This window comes from Adiantum capillus-veneris, chromosome 2, assembly GCF_014529385.1.
Source record: "Adiantum capillus-veneris isolate H3 chromosome 2, ASM1452938v2, whole genome shotgun sequence".
Lineage (NCBI taxonomy): Eukaryota > Viridiplantae > Streptophyta > Polypodiopsida > Polypodiales > Pteridaceae > Adiantum > Adiantum capillus-veneris.
Genome location: NC_140932.1, coordinates 32,456,767 through 32,465,298, shown reverse-complemented (window position 1 = coordinate 32,465,298; position 8,532 = coordinate 32,456,767).

Below are 8,532 nucleotides of genomic sequence, written 5' to 3'. Positions count from 1 at the left end.
CAACGCCTGGGTACAAAAAAAATAAAAAAACAATAATAAATAAATTGAAAGACTAAAATTAAAACCCTTAAAGCGTTAGACTGAAGTCGGCATCATCGTCGTCGATTCTCGTGGATACCCAACAACGGACGTTTGTATGCGAAAGTATTGCAATGGTCGCGGAAGAGGAGGGAGGAGAAAGTAGTGCAGCAGGCGGTGAACAGCGTCGTCAATGTCTACTATTGTAGGTCGTCAGGGGAGTTAAGCTGTTGTACCTTTCAGGGGAGAAAGATGCAGACACCATCAACTGCACTATTATTGTTGTCGCTAATAATGCAATGTGTCCACCCAAGTCTAAACGGGGCGTGACATGCACTATAAAAGAACCTGTACTGACGTAACCAATTGAGAAGCCATTACATGCGCCTCTGTGTGTCTCTGAGAGAGGGAGCTGATTATGCAAACATGCTTTTCCACATGGTATTGAGGGGTTGGGCGATCCCCTATGGGTGTCCATACACCTCTCTTCGGCCAACTGTTTAATTGCCTCCCTCTCACGCTGCTGATTGGACAACAAGCCTGCGATGAAATCCCTGCAGCGGCGAAACCCTCGCATATTTCTGCAGCGCATGGCCAAGGTGTGAAGTTCAATCCCACATCCTTTGAGCCTCATGAGAACCTGCAAACTGCAGCGAGCAGCCTCCTGCCGTCAAGTGGAGCAAGCAAAGATTCAGATGGCCAAGATGCGAAGTGTAATACCGCAACCTCTGAGCCAACCCAATATCTGCTTCACCAAGATGAAGAAGCGCCCTCATCCTCTGAGCGTGCGCAGTTGGAAAGAGATGAAGTGGGCTAGCTCTTGCCCTAAATAAACGGAGCAATTGCGGACTTCCTCCCGCCCATCCAAAGAGGAGACGAAGGATGTTGATGCTGCTGTAGGACGCAGGGAAGTGGAGAGAGAGAGAGAGAGAGAGAGAGAGAGAATGGGATGGCAGCCTCAAAATATGGGCATGAGTGGTTGTTGAGGGAGAGAGTGGGTAGAATCCGACCGAACTGCAGCGAGAGAGTGAGATAGAACCAAAGAAGTTCTGTGATGAGTGAATGTGTGACGCATGCATAGGTGATCAATAGTGAGGGCGGCTCGAGTTCAACTAGAAAGAGAGAGTAGAGTGGTTGAAGTTGGTGTGTGCTAGTGGCTCGCAAAGGGAGAGAGAACCGTTGCATGGTGGCTGACGGGTTATGCCACTCCAGCTAGTGTATGTAGCCGACGACTTGTGTGTGTCTGTGGTTGGCAGATCGCAGTGTTTGGAGCCGCAGAGAAGTAGGAGAAAAGAGGGAAAGACGTCGCATGCGATCCAACAAAATAAAATAAAAATAAAATGAGCGGTTACTACAGCTTGCACCACCAATCCTTGAGAAGTCAGTGCCGTTTGGTGGCGGCTATTTGGTGGCGGCTATGGCATGCAAAGGGCAGAGGGTAGGTGGAGAGAGAGAGAGAGAGAGAGAGAGAGAGAGAGAGAGAGAGAGAGAGAGAGTTGGTCGGCTGTGTGTGGTTGCGTGGAGAGATAGAGATTGCAATTTTCTCTGCATGGGGCGTGGTGATTGATCAAGCAGCGGTGCATGGCGGCTGCATTAACAAGTAGCTCCAATCTTCTTCTTTTTTTTTAATGTTGCCTAGGTAATAACGAGCAGCTCGAAGCCTAAAATAGCGGCACTCCACCCAAAAAAAAAAGTGGTGGTTAGCGGCATGCACAGGTCGAACCGCTGGTAGGGGACAGATCGAAGTTTGCTGGCTGTTTCAATTTCGGCCCGTCAGATGACGATACTGTTTTTTGTTGTCACTGCAAGCGATATTGCAATTGCTGTTCTTGCTCTGTGAGAGAATCCACAGATGCTGCCCTGAGCTTCACCACTGCATAGGCGTGCCCTGTGATGATCAAACCCCTTTGTCTATTTTGGGAAGCGAGCTAGCCACGTGAGCTCACAAGCATCCTTTAACTTTCATTTAAGCTTGGACTCGCGTTCAATTTGCAGAATCACCCTTGAAAGCTAATAGATCTAACTTCAATTTATCAAAGCGATTTGAATCTGGTTCTCATAGTCATCAAAATTCCTCCTTTTGTCATCCTAGCTCCCCCACCTTTCTTTTGGCCCCATGAGTCTTTGCAGATTGGTCTCGCGAAGTCGAAATCGATCATTCTTACAACATTTATTGCGTTCACGAGCTATTGGTTGAAGTTTTAAGAGTCGTAAGGTAGGTTATGGGACCAATGAAGGTCACTCCTAATTCTTTTGTGCCAAATTCCCTAATGCATTTCTTATCGGTTAATGAACGATTGAAATCTAATAATACTATATCGAACTTCTCTAACTAAAATCTCAGTGGTCGATTATAAACTTCTCACCCTTCACCCTATGATGGGGATCGCGGCCGAGCCTTCATATTACAAAGAAAAGTTTGTATTGTTGTGACCCCATATCTAAGTATTTCCTTCTCATTATTGTGAGTATTTACGGGGTATTTACATAAAATTTAGTTTAATCTGTTCTATTTTTATGCTTAATTATCATAATTATACTAGTGATCACCATATCATGTTAATAAAGTAGAAATAATCTCTGATTTCAAAAATCACTAAGTGTATTATGCAATCAATACTGATTGAAGCAATTAATGGAATCTACAAACGTAAAAATGAATACTTAGCTGCTACTTGTCAAATTATTTAGTCTTGGAGTGTAGCCTAGGCTCTGATACCACTGCTACAGCCGGAAGCCTGGCTGCCCTGCAAAATACTCAAAAATAGCACATAACAAGACATAAACCGACTAATCGACATACGTGGCAACCACATAGACGTATAATCAGTCGCAAGATACACGAACAGAGGGAGACAGAGTGCGAGAGCGAGCAATAGGGCACGTGCAGACGCACCTCCTAGAATGGAGTGCTACGTCGGCACGGCGAGAGAGAAGAGGGAAGAGGAGAGAATAACAACGCAAGCACTGGGTGCAATCTCCCCCCGTGCAAGAGTGACCATTTCCCTCTTGCACGTATTTCGTTTATAGATTTCTTGAATGGTCAAATTGGTTTCAAACTGGCCAGCTGGTCATAAATGGCCAAAGCTCATAGAGAGCACTTGAATAATCAAATATACATAAAATATAATATCCTTCTGTATAATCCATTATCTGCTAATTCTTTTACCACCTGTCAGCTGTAATAAATGGATAAATGTCAATTCCGTAACAAACTTAGGCCTAACTTATCTTTCCATTTTACATTAAGCAATAGACTCACTATTATGTGCCTTGAGCTTCTTCATCTTCTCCAAGATGTGTGTGTTTCCTTGTAACCCTATTTCCAACATAATGATGCACCAAAGCACATAGCCAACCTCGTATATAAAACTCCCATAGCATACCTTCATTGCTCCAAGCATCACCCTGCATCCAACATGCTTCAAATAGAGCACCATCGTGCACACTATCCTGCTTCACATACATATATGACCCTCCCTCCCAACCACGTAATGTAGAGTCCTCTTCAAGAGAACCTTGTAGCCGATGGATAATCCATTGCATTAAAAACTCCTCCATCATAAGCTCCTTTGTCACACCACCAGCTTCGTGCTTGCCTCCAAGCCTACAGCATTCTCAATCTCAACATCATCAAGCCCTTCCATAAAAAGTGGGTCAGAAAGATCAATCGCTATCACTTCATTCCCTTGGCCTTCTTGGCGCAGCTTCATCCTTTCTCAAAAAGCTCCACACACCTGCTGCACCACTGTATCACATTCCACCACTTTCACAAGCATAGCCATTAACATTGTACCACATACACCCTTTACCTGCATGTTCTTTTCTATAGGCCTGGATACTTCCACTTGGTTTATGTCCAACATATCAACTTGCATTTCTCCTTGCTCCTCACACACATCACCACATTTTCACCAACATGCTCCTCATACCTCGAGTGGAAAGAATTGTGAACACACTAGGACCACTGGGGATTTTTTTCCCTCTTTAGGAGGTTTTTTCCCCCATGCATTGTATATACGCCCATCACTCTAGGGCTATCTATATTTCCATTGCACACTAAGTAATACACTCTCTATTGTGTGCCTTGAGCTTCCTTCGTCTTCTCCAAGCTGTGTGCGTTTCTCTGCAACCCTAATTCCAACAATTGGTATCATAGCAGGTTGCATCCTCATGGGCTTAGTCGCCAACAGCTCCAACACAACTTGCTCATTTTCTTCGATTTCGAATTTGGGCTCATTTTGGCCTCTGTTTTCACTACAGGCAGCAGTATTGCATAGGCTATTTTGTCATTTTGTGCAAAATTTTTGTCAGTGCCGTTTTTTGCATAACATGTGCCTTACAATCTTCTACGGTTTGTGCTATATAGCACGTGTTGTTCCCGCTTCATTTCTCCTCTTTTTGTTCAGGCAGTTTTCACATCAGGTGCAACATTTACCATGGCTGACAACAACACAGATGTGTTCAAGATGTTTGCTACTGAGGACAGATTGGATGGGGACAATTACCCTATGTGGGCTTACATGATGCAACATGTTCTTGTGTCAAAGGGAGTCTGGAATATTGTGCAGGGCATTGATGTACGTCTTGGTTTTGAGGATGTAGGCGGTGTTGAGGATGTGGCAGGTCTTGCTGTAAAAATTGCTGTTATTAGAATTGTTTTGCCTAGAGCAGAACAATCTCATCGGGATGTAAAGGATGCACAGGCTCATTCATTGATTGCGTTTTCTGTGAAGCATTGTTCTGCACATTCTTTCAGCAAAATCTGCAAAACAGGCTTGGGATATTTTGGTTGGTCTTTATGCAAGTCGCAATGAGGCTAAAATTGCTTTGCTGCGTAAAGAGCTGAAGTCGAAGATTATGCTTGAGGAAGAGGATATGGACACTTTCCTTGCTGGTGTCAAGGATATCAATGAGCAACTTATTTCTCTAGGTGAAGTCATTTTAGACAGTTCCCTTGTGCAGACTGTTCTTAATGCCTTACCAGATTCTTATCAGACTTTTGCTAGTACTTGGAGACTTATGATCCAAGGAAATCCTGAAGTTGTCAAGTTTGATGCATTATGTACATTGCTATTGCAATATTCAATTTCTAGAAAAAACAGGACTAGACAGCGTGCAGTTGAACAGGCTTTTATTGCTTCTCAAAGAAAGGGTGGTAATAGCAATGCAGCCACTTCTTATGGTTCTGCTACGAGTGGCAAAACTTCTGTTCCCAATGCTTTTCCTAGCAGCACTTCGTCTGGCAATTTTGGTAATAAGGGCAAAAAGAAGATGTGTTGCCATTATTGTAAAGCTAATGATCACTTGATCAAGCAGTGTCCTAAGTTGAAGGCCAAAGAGGCTAAGAAGAAAGAGGGTGGTTCCATTGCAAATGTTGGTTCCACTACAAATGAAGCCATTGTTGAGTCTTCTGTGAAAGGAGATTGTGATGTTGATGTAGAATGGGCTTTTAGTGCAGAGTGCACTTACAATTCTGTTGTCCATGATGCATGCATGTCAGTTGTTGCTTGCAGATTCACATGTGTGGTATTTTGACAGTGGTGCTACAAATTACCTCACATCATAAATTGTTCACCTCTCTCGAGTCTGTCCCTCATGGGAATCCAGTCACTTGTGCCAACAATGCCTCTTATCCGGTTTAGGGATTTGGAAAGATTGTGCTTACTGTTGCAAATGGTAGTTCTTTCACACTTGTTGATGCACTTTATGTACTTGGAATCAAGAAGATTCTTTTGTCTGTATCTGCACTTGCTAGACTTGGAATTGTAGTCAAATTTATGGATGACAGATATACAGTTCATGATCTCAAATTTGGTGATGAAATTGTTGCATCTGGCCTTTTGTGCCGTGGGCTGTATAAGCTCACATTGTATGACAAGTGTGGACAAAATTTTGCAAATGCAGTTGCAAATTCAAGGGCTATTTCAGATACAAAACTTTGGCATGCACGTTTTAGTCATCTAAATTTTCCCCAGATTGCTGTGTTTGCAGAAATCTGATATGGTTGCTTCTTTACCGCCTCTTGAAGCACCTATCAAACATGTTTGTGAAGGCTGTATTTTGGGTAAGATGCAGTGTTCGAAGTTTCCAAAGGATGGTTCAGTAAGGGCCACATGCAGATTGCAACTTGTGCATAGTGATGTTTGTGGGCCCATGCAAACTCCGTCCTTGGGCAATTACCTTTACTTTGTCACTTTTATTGATGATTACTCCAGGCATGCATGGGTATTTCCGCTTAAAGCGAAGTCCGAAGTTTTTACGTGCTTCAAACAATTTATGGCTATGGCTGAAAATGTCTCGAAATGTACTATAGGCACCCTCCGTTCTGATCGAGGGGGCGAATATATGTCTCATGAATTTAATGCATTTCTAGCTAGTTGTGGGATAAAACACCAATGTACAGTGCCTTATACACCTCAACAAAATGGTGTTGCTGAGAGGAAAAATAGCTCACTTACGAAAATGGCACAATGTATGGTCAAAAGTCAAGCTTTGCCGCATTCTTTTTAGCTTGAGGCCATCATGTTGCCACTTATGTACTTAACAGGTGTCCTACAAAAGCTTTGCAGTCTATTACTCCATATGAAGCATGGCATGATAGAAAGCCTTCAATTGAGCATATGCGTGTTTTTGGTTGTTTGGCATATGCTTTGGTGTTACAAACACAGCGAAGAAAATTGGATGATAAGGCAGTCAAATGTATTTTTGTTGGTTATAATGCTGAAAGAAAAGGTTACAGGTTGTACCATCCGCAAACAAAGCATATTCGAATTTCACGGGATGTAGTGTTTGTGGAAGATTCTGTTCAGCCCTTGCTGTCATGTAATAGAGACTGTAATGTAAGCTCACAGGACATTTATGACACTTTGATGCCTCTTTTCAGTGGTGGAAGTTCGAATGTAAATTCCAATGAGGAAAATGTACAGCCTATGGGGGTTTCTGAAAATGTTACAGATCAACCTATTACTGATGCAGATTTACATGATGTACTTGATGAGGAAAGGGCTGAAAATGAGCAGGCTAGAGGTATGCCAAAGTGGCTTGTGCATACATTGCATGATAGTAAATTGGATGCACCTTTGTCTAGTCGTACTCGTTTAGGATCTCGCCATGCATCTTATGCATCAGATTGTTATGCTTTGGCTGTGTCTAGCTTACATGATGTTGAGGAACCTTTGTCTGTTGATGAAGCACAGAATTTAAAAAATTGGATGGCTGCCATGCAATCAGAATATGATGCACTTATAGAAAATGACACATGGACTTTATGTGATTTGCCTCCTGGCAAAAATGCCATTGGTACGAAGTGGGTTTACAAGTTAAAACGCAAGCCAGATGGTGAGATCAATCGCCATAAGGCTCTACTTGTTGCAAAGGGTTATGCACAGCGAAAAGGCATAGATTACAAAGAGACTTTTGCTTCCACTTGTTGTATGACTACTGTACATTTTCTATGTGCATTGGTAGCTCATTTTGGTTGGGATGTACATCAATCAGACATTGTTACTGCTTTCTTGAATGGTGATATATTTGAGGAAGTTTATGCAACACAACCTTGCGGTTTTGTCAAGAAAGGAAAAGAGGACAAAGTGTGCAGATGTAAGAAGGCTTTGTATGGGTTGAAGCAATCTCCTTGTGCTTGGTATGAGAAATTTGACACTCATTTGGTCAAACAAGGCTTTCATAACAGTCCAGCAGAAAGCACATTGTATGTAAAGCGTGAGAATGATGTACTTCTCATTGTGGTTCCTTACGTAGATGATTTGCTGATCACTAGACCAAATGAGAGACATATTGTTGAATTCAAGGCTGATTTGAATGCTACTTTCAAGATGAAAGATTTGGGACGGTTGCATCATTACTTGGGTATAAGCAATGTGATGGTGGCATTGCCTTGTGTCAGAAAAGTTACATAGAGACATTTCTATGTAAGTTTGGACTTGAGGATTGCAAACCTATTGCCACTCCTATGGAAACATGTTGGATGCCTCATTTATGTATGCAACACAAGGCCGGATATTCAGTTTGACTCTCACAGGTCAGCAGATTTATGCATAGCCCAGGGTCTAAGCATTGGTAGGCTTCCAAGATGATTTTTTGCTACCTTAGTGGCACTTTACATCTTGTCTTGTTTTATCCCAAGGGAGGATCATTGCCGCCAGACTTACATGTTTTTTCGGACTCAGATTGGGCTAGTTGTTTTGACACACGAGTGTCCACAAGTGGTTTTTGTTTCATGCTTGGCAGTTCATGTATATCATGGTTGAGCAAGAAGCAACCTATTGTGGCCACTTCAAGTTGTGAGGCTGAGTACAAGGTACTCTTCACAGCTACGGTTGAGTGTGTATGGCTCAGACGCCTTATGACTGATTTGGGTGTTGGACAGGACACTGGCAACACTGTCTACACTGAAAGTCAGAGCACATTGGCAATTGCGAGGAACCCAATTTTTTATGCTCGCACAAAGCACATTGAGGTGCATTACCACTATGTCAGGGAGAGGCTCTTAGC